At 37.2% G+C, this 24,068-nt stretch overlaps 2 protein-coding genes across 2 annotated transcripts in view; both read left to right on the top strand.

Moving 5' to 3' along the window:
- Nucleotides 1-24,068, top strand: part of LOC127529677 (uncharacterized) — a 1,084,638-nt gene that overhangs the window by 934,089 nt on the left and 126,481 nt on the right. The window lies entirely within an intron of this gene.
- The window catches only part of LOC127529676 (uncharacterized), a 238,094-nt gene that overhangs the window by 88,066 nt on the left and 125,960 nt on the right, over nucleotides 1-24,068 (top strand). The gene's annotated exons all lie outside the window — the stretch shown is intronic.

Below are 24,068 nucleotides of genomic sequence, written 5' to 3'. Positions count from 1 at the left end.
AATAGCACCTGATGACCCCGACTCTGTTGTTTCACTAACACAATGTCTTACTTGTGTTTCTAAATGGATGAATAGTAATTTTCTCAAGCTAAATAAAGAAAAAACAGAAATTTTAGTGATTGGCAATAATGGATATAATGAGGTTATTAGAAATAAACTTGATGCATTAGGACTAAAAGTCAAGATGGAGGTAAAGAATTTAGGGGTAACTGTTGACTGTAACCTGAATTTTAAATCGCATATTAATCAGATCACTAGGTCAGCATTTTTTCACTTAAGAAACATAGCAAAAGTTAGACCTCTTATATCATTGAAAGATGCTGAGAAATTAGTTCACGCTTATGTTTCCAGTCGACTAGATTACTGTAACACACTCCTCTCAGGACTACCCAAAAAAGACATAAATCGTTTGCAACTAGTGCAGAATGCAGCTGCTAGAATTCTAACTAGGAAAAGAAAATCCGAGCACATTTCTCCAGTTCTGATGTCACTACATTGGTTACCTGTGTCATTCAGAATTGACTTTAAAATACTGCTTATTGTTTACAAAGCCTTAAATAATCTCACTCCATCTTATATATCAGAATGTCTGACACCTTATATCCCAAATCGTAACCTTAGATCCTCAAATGAGTGTCTGCTTAGAATTCCAAGAGCTAAACTTACAAGAAGTGGTGAGGCGGCCTTCTGGTGTTATGCACCTAAAATCTGGAATAGCCTGCCAATAGGAATTCGCCAGGCTAATACAGTGGAGCACTTTAAAAAACTGCTAAAAACACATTACTTTAACATGACTTTCTCATAACTTTATTTTAGTTTAATCCTGATGCTCTATATATTCAATTAATTATCATAACTATGATAATTGGTGGCTCTAAAATCCATACTAACCCCTACTCTCTCTTCTGTTTCTTTTCCTGGTTTTCTGTGGTGGCGACCTGCACCACCACCACCTAATCAAAGCACCATGATGTTCCTACATTGATGGATTAAAAGCCAGATGTCTACATGACCTTCATCATTAAGTCCTTCAATGAGAACCCTAAATGCAAAGAGGACTGTTTCATTTATGTTATGTAGAATGCCCAGAGGGGGCTGGGCAGTCTCATGGTCTGGAACCCCTGCAGATTTTATTTTTTTTCTCCAGCCGTCTGGAGTTTTTTTGTTTTTTCTGTCCTCCCTGGCCATCAGACCTTACTCTTATTCTATGTTAATTAGTGTTGTCTTATTTTAATTCTTACTTTGTCTTTTTTTTTCTCTTTTCTTCATCGTTTAAAGCACATTGAGCTACATTGTTTGTATGAAAATATGCTATATAAATAAATGTTTTTGTTGTTGTTGTCTGTGCTCCTGCCCAAATTGTGCTTCAGATATGGTCTTATTATGGTTGAGCTATAGCTGTTTAGCTGTGCTCTGGCCTAGTTGTTCTTCATAGTGTCTTATGAAGGCTCAACTGTGGCCAGGCTGTGGCCCAGTTGTGGCTCATAGCATACCTGAGGTATGGTTTAAAAAGATTTGTGACTGTGTTATGGAAGCCAGATATGGGTGAGTTCATTGCTGTCATTCCATGGCAGTATGTGGGCAAAATGAAAGGGGTAAGCATAGGGCAGCACTAGGCCATTACTCAATTGCTATTTTATTGCTTGTTCCTCTGTTGCAGCTGACTTTAATGATGAAGCCCAATATTAACTACTTCCCCGGGAACTGTTTCTCTTGTATGTTCAGAAGTTATACGCAAAACGTAGAAGTAACACCAAAATGATGTACTGTCATTTTAAATTCTTCCAAGTCTTTATTTAAATTACCGTCAGGCTGCCACAAAAAAATGAAGATCAGCATCTTTATCAAGGACATTTACTTGGTAGAGCACTGTCTTAATGCCTCTCATTAATGCCACTGGCTTCTCCCTAAATCTTGTAAGGATGCCAATGATTGTGTTAGTTAAGTCAGGACCTTACAGTAATTGTTCATCAAGAAAAGTTCCTTGATGGGTGGCTGTACAATCAAAAACCTTTCGAATCTTAATTTTCTGGATGATACACACCATAATGTAAAAATGTACAACACCCGGCATTCACTGTGATTCAGCCTTTCTTCAGGTATTTTGATAGCATAAACATACAGTACTGTGTTATGTCTCTCATGAAATCTCTGTAGTCTTTGTGAAAACCTGATTTTTTGTTTAGTTTTCTTTTGAGTCCAATAGCACACTATTCTGCAAAACATCAATTGTTTGTCATTTTAAGTGTCTCCTCATTCATAGACAAATCCAAGCAGTAGTGGCCACTTACCAGTCTTGAAGACTCTGAGTGTATGTGGATGACCTTGACAGGTGCACTCTGGAAAATCTGTATTGTATTCTTATTTCAACTTATCTTCTTCCTTGTATGGCCAACAGGCAAACAAACCCTCTATGCAAGAGCACACTTCGCAGAATTTAAGGTTGTTGATACCTAATAATAGGCCAACTTCTAAATCTAGAAATGGTAAATCAATGTATATGTTATCAAACGTGTAATCTGATAAAACAGAATATTTAGGTAGCATTCTTGAATCAGAGGAATACTTGAGTTCTTCTTCCTTGAAGGTTTAACTGTCGTTGAAGATTTTTTAGTGCAAATTGTTACTGTACTGCCAAGATCTTTGAAGGCATACACATAACCTTCTCTCTTCTTAGATTTTACCTTAATGGAGACCACATATAGTGCATACTCCATACAAATGCACAGATTTCCATCTCTGTTTCCTCATTAATAGAGGTAACTCCATACCCCTTGTTGAAATGCATGATGTCTGGATGCTGAAGGGAACATATCTGACATTTCATTTTTTTCTTTACAATATTTACCAAGGTACTCCTGTTTGAGACATCAAAATCATAAACCTTTAGACTTGATAAAGTCACTTCTGCCTTTGTGTGACAATTCTTTGACTTCACTACAATCAGCAAGAATGTTCTTGTTCCTGGAAAAGAAGGTTTTTTAGATACATAAACACCTGTCGCAGTCTTCTGACCAAGATGTCTTGAGTCCCCATTTTAGCAGTGTTGGTAATGCTAGTAGCAAAATTACTTCCTCTCAGGGCACTCTTCAGGATAGATATTTTTACCTTTTTGGACTTCTGTTTCCTCTTTGTGTACGTGCAACTTATAAGTAAAGGATCCAGAATAATTTCTCTGTCTTCTTATTTTGGCTGCTCCTGTTAGGGGTTGCCACAGCGGATCATCATTTTCCTTATCTTCTTGTTTCCTACATCTTGCTCTGTTACACCCACCACCTTCATGTCCTCTAATCCACATTCATAAACCTTTTCTTAGGCCTTCCACTTTACCTCTTGTCTGGCATCTCTATCCTTATTAAAAAATCAATCAAAAAAGCAAATTCTGTTAATTTTTTTCTGTTTTTTCTTTAATATTATAAGCTGTATCTCTCTATTTAATCTGCATTTGAAATAGGAGCTTTGATAAGATCCCACGTCTGTTTGCAATGTTGTCATACTCATTCCTATACGATGTCAGACACTGCAGGATCTAAGCTGGCAAAAAAACATGTGTAATCATTCAGTGCTTCTCCATCTTCTGATTTTACTTGAGGCCACTACAGTACTTTTTTTAAATATGCGTTTACTACTTTCAGCTCATTACCATAATACCTTTAAAGTAACTTCCTTGCCTTTTTTGTTACCCTCATCTGGAGATCGGAGATTACAACTTTAAACAAGTTCTTTTGGCTTCCCTCTAGTATACTATTCAAGAAAGTGAAATTTATCTCAACCTGGTTCAAACGCATTGTCCAAAGCGTAATGAAATACCCATAAAGATATATATGTCAGAGGGTACTTATCAGATATTGGCACTTCTGTAAGCTGTATGTGGGGCTTGTTTTTTTTTTTTTTTTTTTTTGGCGAACCTAGCAATTCTACTGTTCCATTTTGACCTTCGCCTTCTCTTGCATGAGCTGACGCAGATCGTTTCTTTCACTCTTTGCATCTTTGCCTGTGTTAGCCATTGATTGGTTCTGCTTTTCTGCTTTATGTGATGTAATAGTAGCTAGTGCATGCATCATATCTTGCTCTGGAGGATAGCAGTTGGTCAGTTGTACATGATTAGGTCGAGAAGGCAAAAAAAAAAAGCCTGATGGCTAGCTTTTGCTGTTTTTGTAGCTATTTTGGGCAGTGCCACACCAAGAGAGGTGTGGGTACAAGAAAGGAGCCAGCAATGGTGGGACTGTCACAGTTTTCACAGCTGTAACTCTCCTCCATTGTTGTTTTGTCATGCTGCCAGTGCTGGCTGATGAAGATACGAAGAAAGCAGATTCACCAGCGTTTGTGTGTCAGCTTTTATCAATCCAGATCAGAGAATGTCCAGTTCCATTGCCTCAAAACACCACTCACATCTACAGTTATTCCCAGTTTCTAATAAAAACTAACAGTGTCAGATCCCCTTGGGGGGGTGGTAGTATGTATCGTGATCGTGAGTGAGAGAATAAAAGTGAAAAAAAAGGTAACTTTTACAAGTACAGTACTATAAATGTACATGGTCTGTTACAGACGCAAATCAAATGTATGTGTGTACTGTATAATATTAACAATTAGAGCAGCTCACTACTGAAAATGGCAAATATAGGAGGCAGTGGGGATAGAACCAGTTGCCCCTTGATTACAAGTCAGCAAATCTTACTGCTACGCCATGAAGCTGTTGTATCACCCTTGAACCTTTAGTGAAAGTGTTTATTTGATCTTTGGACTTCAGGCTTCACACATTCTATAGTTTATGCCTGCATTTTGTAACATTTATTACTAAAATATGAAAAAGTTTCTGTTTTAACAATGTGTTTATACAGATTACTTTAGAAACAGAACACACATGAAATGCATGTGTTCCAAATAACAATCTATTATTTCTGCTCTAAAACTCCAGCAGTTCAGAGGTGCGAATGGATTTAAGGTGGGCCAGATTTACGAATTTTCTCGTAGGCTCTGGTAATTCTAGTGTTAATAATGCCTATAACTTGTACTACAGCACCATGAGTCCAATGTCAATAAGTAACTTTGTAGGCACCTCAGATAATTTGAATCAGTGTGTTCTGGTTACCTGAGAAAAAACTCTAATAAATCCTCAACTTATCACTTCTTTGCAGTAAGCTGCATCCGAGTGCTACAACATGAGCTAAACAGATGTAGAATATCTAAATGGGCAGTGATGTTGTCATTGTTCCACTTCACAGACATCTTTGTATGCACTGGGTTCATTTATAACCAATAGAGTTGGAGAAAATAGATTCTAAGTAAGCAGGTCACATTTAATAAATCAGTAAATAAGAAAGTCGCAAACAGTTTTGGAAAAGTGGTGAAAGCTGGAGAGTCCACTGGTGCATGGTTGGCGTGTTGCATGTGTGACATGGGCAGTTGCCTAGGGTGCATCTTCTGTGAGGTAATACATAGACAAACCACCTCCCTGTGGCATATGTGACCTTGATAACAACCATTTTACTGGTAAGACATTTACAGGGGCCACCACTCCCTGCATTAGGATGTAGTAATACATCATTCCTTATGTAGGGAAAGATGAATATTTAGAATCACACCCATGTTGATGATCTTCTGGCTAGAAACTTTAAGTAAGCCATCACAATGAGAGTTGCACCTAAGGTGGAAGCTATGCATGAGCCATTCCTGTATTGATGTTCACTAGTCAAGGCATCATGTTAAAGCAAGAGAGACACTGGATCACTCAATGATTATACCGAATGCCTTTTTATTATTTTCTAAGTTGATTTTTTTCACCAGACTTCTCGTATAAGAGCAGCTTAAAGTATCCAAGGGCATAATTGAAAATACTGTACATCAATATTTAGTGTTTATTAAGCTTCACATATCAGTATCAGAATCACAAAATATACATTTTTTAAGCAAAACTGGATATATCATTTACAAGGAATGATATTTACCAACACTAAGAAGAAAAACAAGAAGATATACCGTAAATTATTTTCTGTAAACAAAACAGCAAAGTCCACACAAAAAAATAAAAAAATACAACAGTCCTTATTAAATATTACTTGTTCTGTGATATATAAAACCTTCAAAGATGTAAATTAAATGCAAAACTGAATTGGGAAGATGGGGCTGTCTTGTTAAAGTTAGAAACCAGTAATTTAAGGTGTTGTGTTTTTTTTTCCCCAAAACTTATCGTGTCAGGTGAGCTTCTTTGTCCAGAAATGTCACACTGTAATGGAATTAGATTTATTGCATTTCTACATGCACAGCTATTCATTTAGATGTTGTCATAACCCTGGCAGCAGCACAATATAGATACATGTGTGTATATACAGTGGTGTGAAAAACTGTTTGCCCCCTTCCTGATTTCTTATTCTTTTGCATGTTTGTCACACAAAATGTTTCTGATCATCAAACACATTTAACCATTAGTCAAATATAACACAAGTAAACACAAAATGCAGTTTTTAAATGATGGGTTTTATTATTTAGGGAGAAAAAAAATCCAAACCTACATGGCCCTGTGTGAAAAAGTAATTGCCCCCTTGTTAAAAAATAACCTAACTGTGGTGTATCACACCTGAGTTCAATTTCCGTAGCCACCTCCAGGCCTGATTACTGCCACACCTGTTTCAATCAAGAAATCACTTAAATAGGAGCTGCCTGACACAGAGAAGTAGACCAAAAGCACCTCAAAAGCTAGACATCATGCCAAGATCCAAAGAAATTCAGGAACAAATGAGAACAGAAGTAATTGAGATCTATCAGTCTGGTAAAGGTTATAAAGCCATTTCTAAAGCTTTGGGACTCCAGCGAACCACAGTGAGAGCCATTATCCACAAATGGCAAAAACATGGAACAGTGGTGAACCTTCCCAGGAGTGGCCGGCCGACCAAAATTACCCCAAGAGCGCAGAGACGACTCATCCGAGAGGTCACAAAAGACCCCAGGACAACGTCTAAAGAACTGCAGGCCTCACTTGCCTCAATTAAGGTCAGTGTTCACGACTCCACCATAAGAAAGAGACTGGGCAAAAACGGCCTGCATGGCAGATTTCCAAGATGCAAACCACTGTTAAGCAAAAAGAACATTAGGGCTCGTCTCAATTTTGCTAAGAAACATCTCAATGATTGCCAAGACTTTTGGGAAAATACCTTGTGGACTGATGAGTCAAAAGTTGAAATTTTTGGAAGGCAAATGTCCCGTTACATCTGGCGTAAAAGGAACACAGCATTTCAGAAAAAGAACATCATACCAACAGTAAAATATGGTGGTGGTAGTGTGATGGTCTGGGGTTGTTTTGCTGCTTCAGGACCTGGAAGGCTTGCTGTGATAGATGGAACCATGAATTCTACTGTCTACCAAAAAATCCTGAAGGAGAATGTCCAGCCATCTGTTCGTCAACTCAAGCTGAAGCGATCTTGGGTGCTGCAACAGGACAATGACCCAAAACACACCAGCAAATCCACCTCTGAATGGCTGAAGAAAAACAAAATGAAGACTTTGGAGTGGCCTAGTCAAAGTCCTGACCTGAATCCAATTGAGATGCTATGGCATGACCTTAAAAAGGCGGTTCATGCTAGAAAACCCTCAAATAAAGCTGAATTACAACAATTTTGCAAAGATGAGTGGGCCAAAATTCCTCCAGAGCGCTGTAAAAGACTCATTGCAAGTTATCGCAAACGCTTGATTGCAGTTATTGCTGCTAAGGGTGGCCCAACCAGTTATTAGGTTCAGGGGGCAATTACTTTTTCACACAGGGCCATGTAGGTTTGGATTTTTTTTTCTCCCTAAATAATAAAAACCACCATTTACAAACTGCATTTTGTGTTTACTTGTGTTATATTTGACTAATGGTTAAATGTGTTTGATGATCAGAAACATTTTGTGTGACAAACATGCAAAAGAATAAGAAATCAGGAAGGGGGCAAATAGTTTTTCACACCACTGTATAGATTGTGGCCTGCAGGGGGTGTCTCAACCCCAACCCCAGATAAAACTGACCACAACTCCTGGGTTTAAAAGACCTTTTATTTTAAGAAAATGCCTTATGAATGCCAGGTTTCTTCCACAGAAGTCAAATTCTTCTTATTTTCCTTTTACCCTCCAATCCTCCCCAAGACAAATGATGTTTTCCTCACAACTCCACCTGTGAAGCACTTCTTTTTCAACCTAGACTTGGGATTACATCTGGTGCAACAACACTGCCATCAAGAAGCACTTCTGAATCAGGTGGAACTTCACTAGGACAGGCAGCTTCCCCTGGTGTCATCCAAATACCTCAACAGTGATACCTACCACCACTACAGTTCCCAGGCTGCCCTGTGGGAGTACAAATAGGACTTCCAATGGAGGAATCATGCAACCCCGTATACTGTGGGAGCACATGGCCCCAGAATCTCCTTCTGTCCTTCTATTACGGCATCCTCCTCACCAGGAAAGAAAAATTTACCTATATCGGCCAGGACACATATCCATCCTCTTCAGCCATGCCATTTACAGGCCGCCTTTTATCCTCCTTTGATGGGGTGCCATTCCATCCATGTTCTTTACTATTCTTAACTATAGACAGACAGATTGACTGACAATCCTCAGTGTTAGTGTGTCAGAGAGAGGATGAGCAGCATTGCTCATAATTGCAGTAAGTTTTGTTTTAACTCTGTCCTTTGCAACAACCTCCAGAGGATCCACAGTGTGTCCTGTAAGTGAGGCTGCCCTTTAAATTAACTTGTTGATTTGCTGGGCCAATCTTGAAATATTACCTGCCCAGCACACCACAGTGTAGAAAATTGCACTAGCCATCACAGAGTTATAGAAGATGTAAAGGATGTCACTTCTCACTTTAAAGGAATGCAGTCTTCTAAGGGAAACAAGTCTGCTCTGCCCTTTCTTATATATTTTATCTATGTTCCGAGACCAGGCCAAAATGTCATTAATGTGCTTAATTAATTATCTAATTAACAGATAGTTCAAAGGTACAAAAAAAATGAAATGTCAGCCTTTGATTTCTGTGTATTTTGGCACATACAGTATATAATTTATACACTGTATACTCCTATAAACCTACATACACAGGAGTTAGATCGACTGTTTATGAAGTCTGCACAATAACAGTGTTTATATTTATTTAATTTTTTACCATAAATTTAACAATAACTTTGTCATTAACAAATAAACATTTTCAGTACTTTCATAGTCATGTGTTTCTTGATCTATTCTGATTGGAAATGATTGCTAACATCTCTGATTTGCACTTCACTGCATAGCAATAACAAAACATTGATACAAATCCTTGAAAACAGTTTGGAATTACCTATGAAGCATATTACAGACTTCATAGGATTTGAAATTTAAAACTGGAAACAAGAGATTTCAGTGTCTCTTTCTGAGCTGGTGGCTTTAGAATATCAAATTTTCCTTTAAGATAATGTTGAATTGTACACGTCCCTGCAGCTTTTGACAAGAATCAAATAATCAAGTAAAATGCAGATTAAAATAAAATACATTTATACTTCTTATCACCTAAGTGTTGCTATTTTTGACACCAGAACTGCTACAGTGATAACATTTTTCAGGGCTTTGCTTACAGACTAATGATAAAAGAAAAGTAATATTCCTCATTAATGAATGATAACCACTTTGGTAAGTCATAATTCCTAGCTTAAAAGACTGTAATACAGTTTTGCCATTTATGATTGTTTCTTATTATACATGCTAACTTATTTTTGCTGTGTTTGACTACAGCTTGATGTGTCAGGCATTGTTGTTGTAAGTTAAACTAAGAAAAGCAATGAATGTTTAATAATGGGAGTAACTAATTCATCTTACAGTTTTTACCTGCTACATTAATTAGTCAATTCTAAAATGGCACATACAGGGTAACAATGAAAAGAGTGAAAATTATTTAAAGCCCTTTACTATTCTTTGATAAAACTGCATATTCTTAGTTGATCTGCAACATTGAAACTAAAGATATAGTTAAAAAGTGTTTTCTTTTTATACTTTTTGATTTACAATCTTTTTCTATAGGTGTACTTGCATAACAGACCTTTTATCAAATTGGATCATCAATAATCAGTCAGAAGAGTATGACACTGAAAATATAATTAGTATCTTGGGACTACTGCAGGGATTTTTTTCCATTGTCCTTTTTAGATTTATGTAAGCTTTATGATTATTAAAAACCGATATTCTATTTTCTCAAACTGCAAGGTCTGTGGTCAAAACTGCCTGTAGATTTCCAGTTATAGTATGTTTGTTTGTTCATTAAAGATCTCTGGTCATCTTTGGCTTCCCAATGTCCTGGCTAAATTGGCCATTTCAGCCTTGTCTGTTCTAGCCCGCTAATCATCCCCCGTCCCTTACTGGCTAACTATCTCTCTCACCCATTCATCCCGTAATAGCGAATGTGTGGTGAGTGTACTGGTGCAAGAATGGTTGCTGTCATATTATCCATCTCTCTTTGAAGCATACATTACTCTTTAATGATTTTTCTGTTGCTTTCTGTTTTCTTAATCTATATCTACCTATCTATATCTATAAACACAGGGTTGGGCAAAAGTAGGTTCACAGCTGTCTGTATGGAAAAAGACATTCAGGTTAAGTTGTGGTAAAAAATGTGGTAAAACAGTGTACTTCAGAACTGTAAACCTACCTTTTTTGAAAATATGTACTTTTCTTCTGTTACCCTGTCAGTTTGTAACATGGCAGAGGCAGTGATAGAAGGTAGTACATATGGGGCTCATGGTAAAAAAATATTAGGAGGGAATATACTGCATTAAGGAAAAGACTTCAAGGAAAGAAGTTATGCAAATTGTAGGTAAATTTAATATAGAGTTTCTTTGGAATATGTTTTTGTATATTAATTTTTTACTAGGGGTTTCGCCCCTTGCTCCCTTCACTCGCTAACCCCTTCCCCCCCTTGCCAGCGCTACGCACCGTTGAGAAGAGAGAGGCTGAACACACTCAAAGGAGATGCGGATGCTCCTCTGAAACCTCTCTTAAATGGTGATACAATGGGAAAAAAATAGTGTTTTTTTAACCTTCTCTTTGCTTGATCAGCTGCTGGCTTGCTGCTGCTGCCATGCCGCGTGATCTGCATTTCGTGTAGTGCTTCGAACGTTTAAAAGCCTGTACAGCACCTTTTTTTTTTTCTGTCACTGCCTTGTCTCTCTTGTCCCCCAGACATCCTCAAACACTATGTGATCTGTTTTCGCTGTTCCGTTATTTCACTGAGTAATATTTTCTGTTTGTTTGCACAAATGCGATCTTTACTCTCATTTTTTTGAGACTTTCGAATTTTCTTACTTCCATTATCTCTAACCTTGCTTCCAAAGGTTGTAAGTATGATGTGCCTTGTCTGTCTTGCGGGATGTGAAAGTGTCTCTCTGTCTCTCTTCAAAAGATCTCTCTCCCAAAGATCATGTCTCGTCGCAGGAAAAAAGTCTTGTATCGTTGTAAGATTTTTTTTTTTTTATAATAGAGAGATTTTTCTGTAAGACGATAACACCGGAAATACATTATTTCAGAAATATGAAAAGGCCACTTCAGGAGAACTGTACACTTTATTGTGCTATTTTCATTAATGTGTATGGTAATTTTAATAACAGAAAGCATTCATTGAAATGTATTACATCGCGTCAATTGATTTTCAGTTTATTAGTTTCTATATTTTATATGGTATGTTTACGATTTATAAAAATGTTACTGTACTGTTAGACAAAAAAAGACAGAAAATCCTTGTTCACCATATTCTTTTGTCGAACAGCGACTACCTGACAGTGAATGTGTCATAGTGGGCTGAGCCTACTTTGCATTACATACTGTATGTATTGTTCATTATGCTCACTGCACTGCTGACAACCCTATGTAATTACAAAATAAGTGATTTTTTTTTTAATTGAAGTAAACTAAAAGAATAAATAAATAATAATAGTGTTGGGTATTGTTCCTTTAAAAGTAACTTTGTTACCTTACTCGTTAGTGACAAAAAAAAAGTAACTACATTTTTTAAATAATTACTTGTTATAAAATGTAACATGTTACAAATAGTGTGTTAATTTCTATTACATTTTTCTTCTTTTGTATGAAAACTGCACATTTCACAGACCAGCATTTGTTATTATATTATTCATTCATCCAGAGCTGGCTCATGCCAATACTGTGCTTTGTTTAAGCAAAGACTTTCACCTTTATATACTTAAAGAAAGAAAAAATATTACTTTATTTTTTTAATTGCCAAGTCACCCATAGTATGAGTTGGCATTCCATCAGGCAAATAAGAAGCTCCAGTGCCAAATGTAGAAGAACTGATATAAACAGCAAGCCTGTCAAAATTGTATTAGAATTCCAACTAGTAATGCAATGGGTAGTGAACTATCTAAAAGAGCAATGCAAAAAATCAATAATCCATTGGCACTTGGTGTTGGTGAGCACCACAGTGGCCCAGTGCTACAATATGAAATAAGACAATCGCATTGATTATGCTTTTGTTATGACGCTTTAAAGCAACACATGATATTCCAATTTCTGAATAATCTAACAAGCAGGTGAGCTGCATGAAACATCAAGAACATAATAAAGCAGTAGATCAATCCATTTCTTGTGGACCGGTGTCTGGCTGACCCCGACTAGCGCATCCATTGGCACCGTTCAAACTCCACCTGTGGATGTGCATCACCTTTCGTAATTACCAAACTGCCACTTTGATACAATACACAGCCAAAAGTGTGTAGAAATGTATTAATTAAAAAGCCTAAAATATGAAAAATCTAATGCACCTTTTTCAATTGCCAAACAGTATTCAGAGCCTGTTTTTCAAGTACTCCTCACCCCAACCTTATTTTAAGAAAATGCAGCTAAGGTCTGAAGGCATAGAAAGTATTGCATTACGTTACTCATTACTTTAAAAAGTAACCTAACTATGTAATGCATGGTAACGCGTTACCACCAACTCTGCTTAAGAAAGAACTGGCTGCCACAAATACACAAACAAAATTTATTGTACCTTGCATATACAATTTCAGTGACTAGAATTAAAACATACACAAAAACTTATTGCTTGGCTCATTACCCAGCTGTCCTTTATCATTTCAAGGACAGGATTGTGACTAACAATTTGAAAGCATATTGTTTCAGATTACATGATCAGTGACAGCTGCTGTTAGAACTTGTGACAGGAGCTGAAATTGGTTTAATGGTTTGAAATAGTACACTTTCAAAATTTCAGTTGCAATTTCGTTCATATTTGTTTGCTTCATGGATTGGAAAAAAATTGTGGAAATTTTTGTAAATGAAAAAAGGCGCTTAGGGCATAGGAGTCCTGAGGAACTTTCAGCCCACTCCATATGGTTGCTATGCCACTGAGCAGAGTATCTTATAATGCTTTGTTCTGTGTACCATCTACTTGGAGAGAACTTAAGGATAGTGGAGACCATAAATGTAAGCCAGCCCCCGAGGTTTGGTTCAGGAAGAAGATGTGACTAACAATGCAGTTCATCAACCTGATGTTTCTATTGTTATGCTATCACCATGTTATAATTTAAATTGTAGGAAAGTAGGTCCAGGTTTCGTATAGTTTTAAGTCTCCCAGCCCATCATTTAATTCATTTCACTTCAGGCTTAGGCCATCCCCAACTCCTTTTGTCAAGTATTTGATTGATTGTAATGGTGAGTACCAATATGGATTGCATTTTGAGGATTTCAATTGTCCTTGGGCACATTTGGAGACCATGCCTAGGGGAGAACTATGTTGTAGTTCTGTTTTAATTTTATTTTTTTACTTAAGTTATTTGGTGTTATTTTTGGTGTTTCTCTGACCCTTTGGGTGAGTTTGAATAAGCAAATTTCATTTCTGATGTTTAATTCTTTACAGAAACATTATTTTCCGTTAACTTCCATTAATTTAATATTTTATTTCAGGTCAACATTTTAAGTTACAGTGTAGGTGCCATGGTATTTTTGGTACTGCCACAGCACTGCAAGGCCATGATGACTAGAAGTACACGATGTCAGCCCTGCAATGGTATAAAGGTCAATGTCTTACCTCCTATTTATCTAAGTCTGTGTATAAACCCTAACAGCTTTGCTAGTGTCTTTCCTTATTGTGATTTGTTTTTTCTGGTTTTTGACTTCAGCACTTCAAATTTCTGACTATGTCTTTGTTTTGTGATTTGACTTTGGGATTGGATAGGATTGATTTATGGTTTCTGACCCAGCCAGGCAAACAACTACAACTCATTTTCTGGTTCTTTCTATTTAATTTGCCTTTTCTTTTATGTGGCAGAACAAAACTGAAAGTCTGAGAAATATCAGTCTGCATTGGTCCACAAATCATGCTGATAGTGCTCTCAGAAAAAAGAAAAGCAATAGTTTTGGAAATGTCTGGCATGGCAGAATATGAGCATTAATAAGCCAACAAGAAATACATTAACATGTATTTCATTAACAACAAGGATTGTATTTTAATTAAAAAAATTGGCTGTAGTGAAAATGATGTCCCTCCAACTAACTAAAACTAAGTTGATCATCTCTTGCTTGGTCTCATTTACAGTACATCTCATTTTTGTTTCACTGCTGTTTAAGGTTAGATAGATAGATAGATAGATAGATAGATAGATAGATAGATAGATAGATAGATAGATAGATAGATAGATAGATAGATAGATAGATAGATACATTTTTGGCCACCTTTCTTCTTAACTTCATTGCCCAAAAGTTAAACCTAAATGAATATGCCCAATTTATTATTTGATGCTGAAACAATTCAAATTAACTTTGATGGGCTTTTGCCAATTTGCTACTAGTATTGAATTACTTTATTTAGTAAGGCTCCATCTTGCATACTATTTTTTGTACTTTTTACAATATATTTTCTAATACCTCTTCAGAGTAAATCAGATCCGTAACAGTTTTATTTTGACAGTTTATCCCTGGATGTAATTTACATGCAAAAGATTTAATCTCCTTACTCTAGATTCCTTTCATTTTTAATATTAGTGATTTTCTTTCCATGGCCATCAAAACGGCTACCTAAACTTCAGATTTCAATTCCATTTGTATGCTGCCTGCCTGATAGTTATCTTAAATTGCTGATATTTAATGTTTTTAAGTGTTACATTGCTTTGTGTTAGGGATAGAAGAGATAAAGATCAATCAGTTTCTTCTGAACTCAACTATAAAGTAATTACCAGCCCACAAGTTGTCAGGAATCAATCTGAGCAAGGTCATATTGCTTATTTTCTTTTGATGCAATTTAGCTCTGTTAGGAATAAACTGTCAAGCAGCAGATAATAAATAGACTGTTGTGTGTGGAATGAAGCTAAGACTATTATAAAATAAACAATGCACCACATGTCGCCATGCTGTATAGATTTAGGCCATTGCAGCACTGTGTCATTGTCACATTATACTATACAGTATATATGGACCAGTTCGGAGTCACTGGGTCAGCACCTATCTTGGTTATTTTAGGTTATAAGGCAGAAGCAAACTATAGACAGGGCACAAATAAAGCATATACAAAAAAATGATACTCAAGTCTATTGGTTTAAACAATATTGGAGTAGTATTTAATACAAATCTCTACTTCTTTTATTCATTGATCATGGTATCTTTCCCCTTACATGGAGAGGAAGTTAGGGAAGGAGACAGAGATTTAGACAGATGTGTACAGAATTAAAGAACAGATCTTTCCATCAACAAATTGTATCAAAGTTCATCCTTTTGGCAATAATGCTACTTATTCCTTTCACCTCAATACCGCATCTAAATTAAAAACTCTAACATGGATGAAATAGTCCTGCTACCTCACAACTCATTATGTGAGGCTTAAAATCCCAGTTCAATGAATGTCTGTATGGAGTTTGTATGTTCTCCCCATGTCTATGTGAATTATTCTCTGAATATTCTGGTTTTTTTTTTTGGTTTTTTTTACACATATCTAATTCACTGTTCATGTTACGTTATTTCATGATGCAAAATAGATTTTATTTTGTGTGTATGAGTGTCCTTGATAGGGACTGGCACCACATCTAGTTTCTGCTTTGTGATTGATACTGACTAATTAGGTCTGCCTCCCTTTGGTTCCAGATTGGAATAAGGTGATTTGATAATGGATGGATAATGAAATAACAACTTAATAACAGCTTAAACATACTAAAGCAAAGACATAATTTGTATAGATAATATGGGTCTATTTTACACCTTTCTTTAATTTTGGCATTTCCCTTGCAAATTTTTCAGATGGAATTAAGTAAATACCATAAATAGGATTCAACAAATATAATTTAAAACTCCTAATTCTATCTTCCAGACTAAAAAGGCACAAATAAATAAATTGAATAAAAATTAAAATCATACTCGTTCTGTTTAAAATAAAAAATAGGATTAAATTTAGTGCCACTGATAACGTCAAAATAATTTTGATCTTTGCATAAAGTGCTAAAAGGAGCAAGGCCCTTATATTTGCATTCAGAATGGCATGGGGAAAATTTGGGTTTGACTCTCACACAGGTTGCAGCTCTGAATGGCAATTTCTACTGAGAGGTGCATGTGTATGTGTGTGTATCTGAACGGAGAATAAGCCGTAATTCCATTCTACGTTGATTCTGTTACACTATAGCCAGGATTCCATCTCTAGCTGAATTATTTTTTCTCTTTTTTCTGTCTTTCTGTTATAATTTTTAAAAATTTTGTAAATGTTTTTATTGAATGTTACTGCTTTCTATTTTGAAAATTTTGCTTGCTCATTATTTAATAATGTTCATTGCTGATCTTGCTTCTGTGTGCTACATATCTTGTGCACAGTATATTGACCCTAAAGAGGGTGGGGCCCTTGATGTTGAAGCTGAGAGATCAGCCTTTGCATTAAGCTGGGAGATAACAATCTGTCACTGAGGTATTGTCGTGAACTACAAGTCCCAGGCATTGAAGAGGTCCAAATAATGTAGTTCCAAACATTTACAATAATGGCCACTAGAGGGGTTATCACAGTCAAACCCCTACTAGTAAAAAGGACACGCACCGCATTTTTATAAAATAAAAGATTTACTTTTCATAAATAGCATTCCAAACACCGTGAAGCTTCGTGGAGCACAAAGGAAAATAGAATTGCCTATCATAAATGCAATCTAAACCAAATATAGATTCCCAAAAGCAAGGTCCCAATACAGTTTCCATAAGCAAGGTCAAAAAACAAAGCAGAAAGACAAAAAAAAAAAAAAATCAGAGATCTAAATAATTTACATAGTACACTCACCAACTCACTACTGTATTTACAATGAACTGCCAGGAACTGTGGGAGACCCTCTGAAGGGCAATTTCTGGATTGGCGGGTGGCCCCATCTCTTGGGAGGTCCACCCACAAAACTCATGAAGAATAACATGGGCAGCTTACATATATAGACAATATTAACCCTTAAACCGCTGGAACCGGCTATAGTCTGTTCCCAGTGCAATTTGCCAGCATGCAGGAGCCGAATAGCTGAGTATATTCGGCGACATACATTCATTGAACTCCGCAACTGGCTAAAGTTGGTTCCCAGTGCAATTTGCCAGCACGCCAGAGCTGAGTATATTCGGCGACGTACATTCAATGAACACTGCAACCGGCTATAGTCGTTTCCAGTGTAATTTGCCAGCACGCCGGAGATGATCAGCCAGTGCCGTACATTTGTTGAGCAGCCAGCTCATGACCACTCCCACCTCATGCAGCACTACAGCATCACTCTCCCTAGGATTCAGTCGCTGCAGTAGACCTCTGTTTTGACCTCAGCATTGTCCTCTGTGTGCTTGCGTGCAGCCATTTCAAGCGCAGTTGGCTTGGTGATTTACTGAATTTCATCAATGGTGTCAGTTGCACCTTGTACATATTGTTCCAGTAGTTTTTTTAATAGTTTTTATAGTTCATTGGCAGTGTGTAAAATGATCAGTGTTGCAGTAATTGTGATGCTCTTTGCATGAAAAAAAAAATGTGTTCCATTAAAATTTCTCTTATTCTTGGTGAATTGTGATGTTTACTTAAAAAGTGCAGCACAAAGTACTTGATGTCCAGGGGTGCATTAACCCCCAAGTATGTGGCAGTTTAAGGGTTAAAAACAAAGAATAATTTATATAATTAACAAAAGTAACATTAACACAACCAACATAAATCAAAAATTCAAAAATGATTAAAAAAAAGACATAAAACATGTATTTATCCATCCATCCATCCATTTTCCAACCCGCTGAATCCGAACACAGGGTCACGGGGGTCTGCTGGAGCCAATCCCAGCCAACACAGGGCACAAGGCAGGGAACCAATCCTGGGCAGGGTGCCAACCCACCGCAGGACACACACAAACACACCCACACACCAAGCACACACTAGGGCCAATGTAGAATCGCCAATCCACCTAACCTGCATGTCTTTGGACTGTGGGAGGAAACCGGAGCGCCCGGAGGAAACCCACGCAGACACGGGGAGAACATGCAAACTCCACGCAGGGAGGACCCGGGAAGCGAACCCGGGTCCCCAGGTATCCCAACTGCGAGGCAGCAGCGCTACCCACTGCGCCACCGTGCCGCCCCATGTATTTATTATTATTATTAATATAACTAGGGGGCTTTGCCCTTGCTCACTTCGCTCGCCAACCCCCTGGCCTACCGCTCTTTGCGGTTCTGCTGCTCGTGTATGGGGATGCAGATGTACAATTTACACAGATTTTTATTTTCATGGGAATTGTAACATATGCATCAACGCAACGTATAACTGCCCGTGATTGAATTTCATTTCTCTCTCTATTAAATAAAATGACTTTTTCAAATGTTTGGCTCTGAGACTTGTTAAATTGTCTTTGCAAAAGCTTTTCTAACTGTAAACTGTTAATGTTTTAATACGAATGGCATATCAAGATCTCCTTTGTTGTCTAATGTTATCCGCGGAAGATATACTACATTACCTTTCTTGGATACATCCTTCTTTCTACAATAAGTCGTGTGTTGTAAGACTGGACGTTGCTAACGGTTGTAGATATTCTTCGTGATATTGTAAGTTGATGTTTTCATCTTCCGCACGATCACCACAAACTGTTTGAGCATAGTGTATTGATACACATTTAACCAATTTGCCATGTAACCGTTCAACATTTTTGGACACATATAACCAATTTGATGTGTAACTGATCAACATTTTTGGCATTAATTCATTTGACTTCCTTGTTTCTCTGTGCTAGGATTGTGCGTGTACTCATTTTTTATGTTGATAACCCTTCATGATGAAATTCTTCAATAAGATTTGGACATAACATGACTTCTTTAATTGGGAACTTAAAGTGAGGAAAACGTTAAAATATATAAGTGCTGAGAGCACAGGAAGTGTGTCTGACAAAAGCATTCTCATGAATAAGAGATGAGAGTCCCGTGGTCTTGTTTGAAAATGTTTGAGTGGAGGACATTTTTTCAAAAAATCTCAAGGCAAAAGTCTCATCTCACGGGACTTGAAAAAATCTCTCTTCCAAAAAGTCTCATCGCATCAAAGGATTTCATTTTCCATTTTTTCTTGTTTTTTGATGAAATGTTTTTGTTAAATTAATAAATAATAAAGTACTTTTTTTGTCATTTGGACTGGGTGTTTCTCCCTGTAAATTTCTGAAGCCTTTATCACTTTTTTGTCCCGTGCTCTTTGCAAAGTTTGAAATAAGGCTTCCTATGGTTCTAGGTCTCGCTGCATTGTTAAGACTGTTCTGCTAAAATTATAAGAAACAACTTGAAGTAAGGACCAGACAATCAAACATAAGTCAAGAAATATTAAGTTCTTAAACCAGGAAATCAAGCCGGTCTTTCATTAAACCAAAACAAAATGATAAATCGTAAGCAGAGAACTGAACACCAAAAATTAGAGTGTTATGTATCTAAAGAAGTATCTGTTAAACTCTAATAAAGAGGATGTGAGCAGCACAAACTTTATATTGTCACATTGCTGACATCATGTGTTGCAACCCAATTACCATAGAAATACAATAACAACAGACATCACAAAACAGCAATATTAGAACTAAAGTGAAGCAGAAAACTAACATCAGAACTGGATTCAAAATATCAAAAATAACAAAACACTTAGATAATAATTTGATAATCATTTATGAATACTCTTCCAAAAACGAATGAAAGGATATAAACAGAAAATAATCACACCAGAATTCTAGGTTTTGAAGGTAAAATCTTATTCTGAGTTTCATCAGGTAGGCATGAACTAACAGAAAAAGCCACCTGATGTTAGAACCAATATAGATAGACAGCAAATTGCTTCATTCTGTTTTAGATCTCTGGAGAAATTTTTATTTTTATCTATGGCCTCTTTTTACTCAAATCAACACTATAATTGCCTCTATTTAAAGAGGGATTTATTGATATATATAAAATTTTCCTAAAAACAAAATTAAAACGTTAAGAGAAGATAAATGGGGCATGAAGACGTGACTAGACAATAAGATCTTATTTAACACATTCTGTCAAGTTGCTACAGATAAATTTGAATAGGTATTTATTTTGTTGTGTAATTATGTTTCTGAAGCATGTGAAATGCTATGAGACAGAAAAGAAAAACTAATTAAACTTAAGCTGACATGCATGGCTATTCACATGAAGTAATATGCTCTTACTCAATTTAATCTTGAACCCTTTATGCACCTTTTGTAGAACTCCTCTCATATATTTAGTATATGAGGAAATGAGCGTGGATTAGTAATATAAATGAGGTAGACAGAATTTATTAGACGTTATTATCAAGGATATAAATTTGTTTGTAGCAGGAAAGAACAAAATATAACACATTGTTATATGGATATAAGAAAATAAACCAAGCCAACAAGTGACAACCAGTGTAATAAGCATACATACTAAATATTATCAAAAAATTAATAATAATTGCTTTTAGCAGTACACAAAATAATCCAGGAAGTAGCATCTGCCCTATTGTGAGACACTGTACTGTAAAAAATTGGCACAATGCTTCAAATGAGATATAAAACCAAGGTCTTGACTCTGTTCATAAGAGTCCTGTGCCATCCATTATCCAACCCGCTATATCCTAATTATAGGGTCACGGGGGTCTCCTGGAGCCAATCCCAGCCAACACAGGGCGCAAGGCAGGAAACAAACCCCAGGCAGGGTGCCAGCCCACCGCAGGGCACACACACACACACACACACACACACACACCAAGGACAATTTAGAATCGCCAATGCACCTCACCTGCATGTGTTTGGACTGTGGGAGGAAACCGAAGTACCTGGAGGAAACCCACGCATGCACAGGGAGAACATACAAACTCCACGCAGGGCGGACCCAGGAAGCAAACCCGGGTCTCCTAATTGCGAGGCAGCAGCGCTACCCACTGCGACACCGTGCCGCTCAGATTCCTGTGCATCCTTTGTAAAGAGTAGGATGTATCCTGATATCCTGGCTAAATTGCCCCAGTCATTCTGGCCCCCTAATAATACTCTGTCTCTAAATGGCCAACTAACTCTTACCCCTTCACCATCTAACAGCTAATGTGTGGTGAGTGTACTGCATGTAAACCCGAGTTTATACATCATGCAACGCATGCTCTTGTGGAAGCTTCTGCTACACAACCGGCGTATTATTTATACTTGAGCACGTACTTTATGTAAATCTGAAAGATTCCACCAGGTGGCAGTGCAAGATATCATCATGGTGAGAAAACGTTTGTCTTTCCTGTGTTGTGAATTGCCTGAAACATCCATTAAATTCTGAGGACACCTTGCCACAATATCTCTGAAAAGGATGGATGTTTAATGATTACCTCCATCAATCCAGGGATGTGCCCATTCCAGCAAGCATCGGGTGCAAGGCAGAAACAATCCCTGGATAGGGTATCAGCTCATCGCTAGGTGAATACAAACACACACATACACTAGCATCATTTTAGTATCACCAAATTCCCAAACCTTCATGTCTTTGGAAGGAAACCATTATTTAAAAGAAGTTAACGATTTATCTGTAAAATGTAATATACAGTACATACTTTAACACTAGAATTACCAGAGCCTACGTAAAAACTCGTAGATCCGGCCCACCTTAAATCGCTTCTTAAAACCTTTCTCACCTCTCCGCCAGCGTCTTTTGTCATCTAAATGTACTGATAAAGACAAGCTGCCAGCAGCCGGCTATTCCATCCCCCCAACGACTTAGAACGTAAACAAGCTTTTCCCAGCTAATGCCTTGATTGATTATCTGGGAGTGAAGTGGAGTTTTAGAGTAGAAATAATAAGATTGTTATTTGGAACACACGCATTTCATATGTGTTGCATTTCTACAGTAATCTGTGTAAACACATTGTTAAACAGAAACGGTTTACAATATTCTAGTAGCAAATGACAAAATGTAGGCATAAACTATATAATGTATGAAGCCTGAAGTCCAAATATCAAAGAAACACTTTTACAAAAGGTACAAAAAAAAAAGCCACCGCCAAAAAAACCCGTCTTAGTGTGAGACATTGACATGACTTAACTATCACTGCTTCTGTGGCGTAACAGTATCAGTCGCTGACTGGGAATCAGAAGGTCATGACTTCGATCCTGCACAACTCCCATTTGAGAAGTGTTCTTATTTTCACTATTTTAGAATAAAATGATACATTTGATTTCAGTCTGTAACAGCCGGTGTAATTTATGATATTTGTAAAGGTTAGCTTTATTTTTTTAAAATTCACTTTTCATTGTCTCAGTCGCGTTCAGGATCCATCCCTACCGCCCCCCACCTGACACTGCTGTTTTTACATAAAGACGCACTATAGTTCTGCAGTGTATCACGATACATACGACCGCGTGTTTTTTTCCCCCAGTATTGCCAGTCCCCACGTGTTGCTGTATGCTGTTTCTTTTGTACTCCAGGACATGCAGAGGAAAGCATAGTAAAGAGCAGTAACTTCAGCGCTATATGCAATCATCAGACACTCCTCATCTGATGCTGTTTTCACATAAAGACGCGCTAAAGCTCTGCAGTGTACTTGTGACTGCATTGTCATACCAATGCTTGCGAACTGAAGTGTCTGCATGCACTTTTCGTGGCATTATACGTGTATTTTTTGAGCATGCCCATGTAGCTCAAACACAGGAACATATGTTGATGTAAAAGTATAACAAAACAAGTGCACTTTTATTCAAGACTATAACCGAAGAAAAAAGAAAGCAAGTTACAGTAGGTGGAATGCTAAGAACTGCTGATTTCCATTCTGTGCTATATAACTGTTAACATTTGAATCTGATGATTGCATATAGCACTGTCTGATTTAGTGTGCGCAAGAACATGCAGGTGGCCAGTTGCTGAGTGCTACAACGCACATTTTAAAAAAAGAAAGAGACAAATATATGTGACGTTTTGAAGAAATCATTTTATGACGCGAATAGTACCAATCAGAAAGCATCGTCGAAGTAATGCAATATTATTTGGAAACGAACAGCGTCAGGTTGGGTGTGAAGTTATACTGGCGCTGTTTGAGTCAGATCAGAAGCTGAATAAGCTGAAAAAGCTCCTGTTCTGACTCTAAGTAAAAAAGCATGAATTAATCAACAGAAATAACCGCGATTGACATTTTAAAGTTAACGATTTACAGTGCATACCAATTTATAAATTCAATGTCCGTTTGAGGAAAAAAAAACACTTTCTTCAAAGCTGGGAATCGAACTTGCGTCTCTGTGGCACAGTAAGGCAGTGGTGCTCCAAGTCAGCAAACCATCCTTATAACTTATTTTTTCAAGATCCATAACACACAGACAGACAGAGCACTGCGTAATACAGAGACAGACAGGCAGAGATATACAAATAAACAGGGAAGGCACATGTACTGAAAGAAAAAAAAAATCAACATGTGCGTTGTTTCTGCAGCACTGAATAAGCTCCCCCAATCTGACTCTCTAAGTAACAGCGCAAGTACAGACACAAATCAAGTGCATGTGTGTACTGTATAATATTAACAAAAAGAGCAGCTTACTACTGAAAACGGCAAATATAGGAGTCAGTGGGGATCGAACCAGGACTCTTGATTACACTTGGTTTGCGTCTGTACT

The sequence above is a fragment of the Erpetoichthys calabaricus genome, chromosome 11 (assembly GCF_900747795.2).
Source record: "Erpetoichthys calabaricus chromosome 11, fErpCal1.3, whole genome shotgun sequence".
Classification (NCBI taxonomy): Eukaryota; Metazoa; Chordata; class Cladistia; order Polypteriformes; family Polypteridae; genus Erpetoichthys; species Erpetoichthys calabaricus.
The sequence above is the reverse complement of the archived record's forward strand: the minus strand, read 5'-3'. Positions and strand labels throughout refer to the sequence as shown.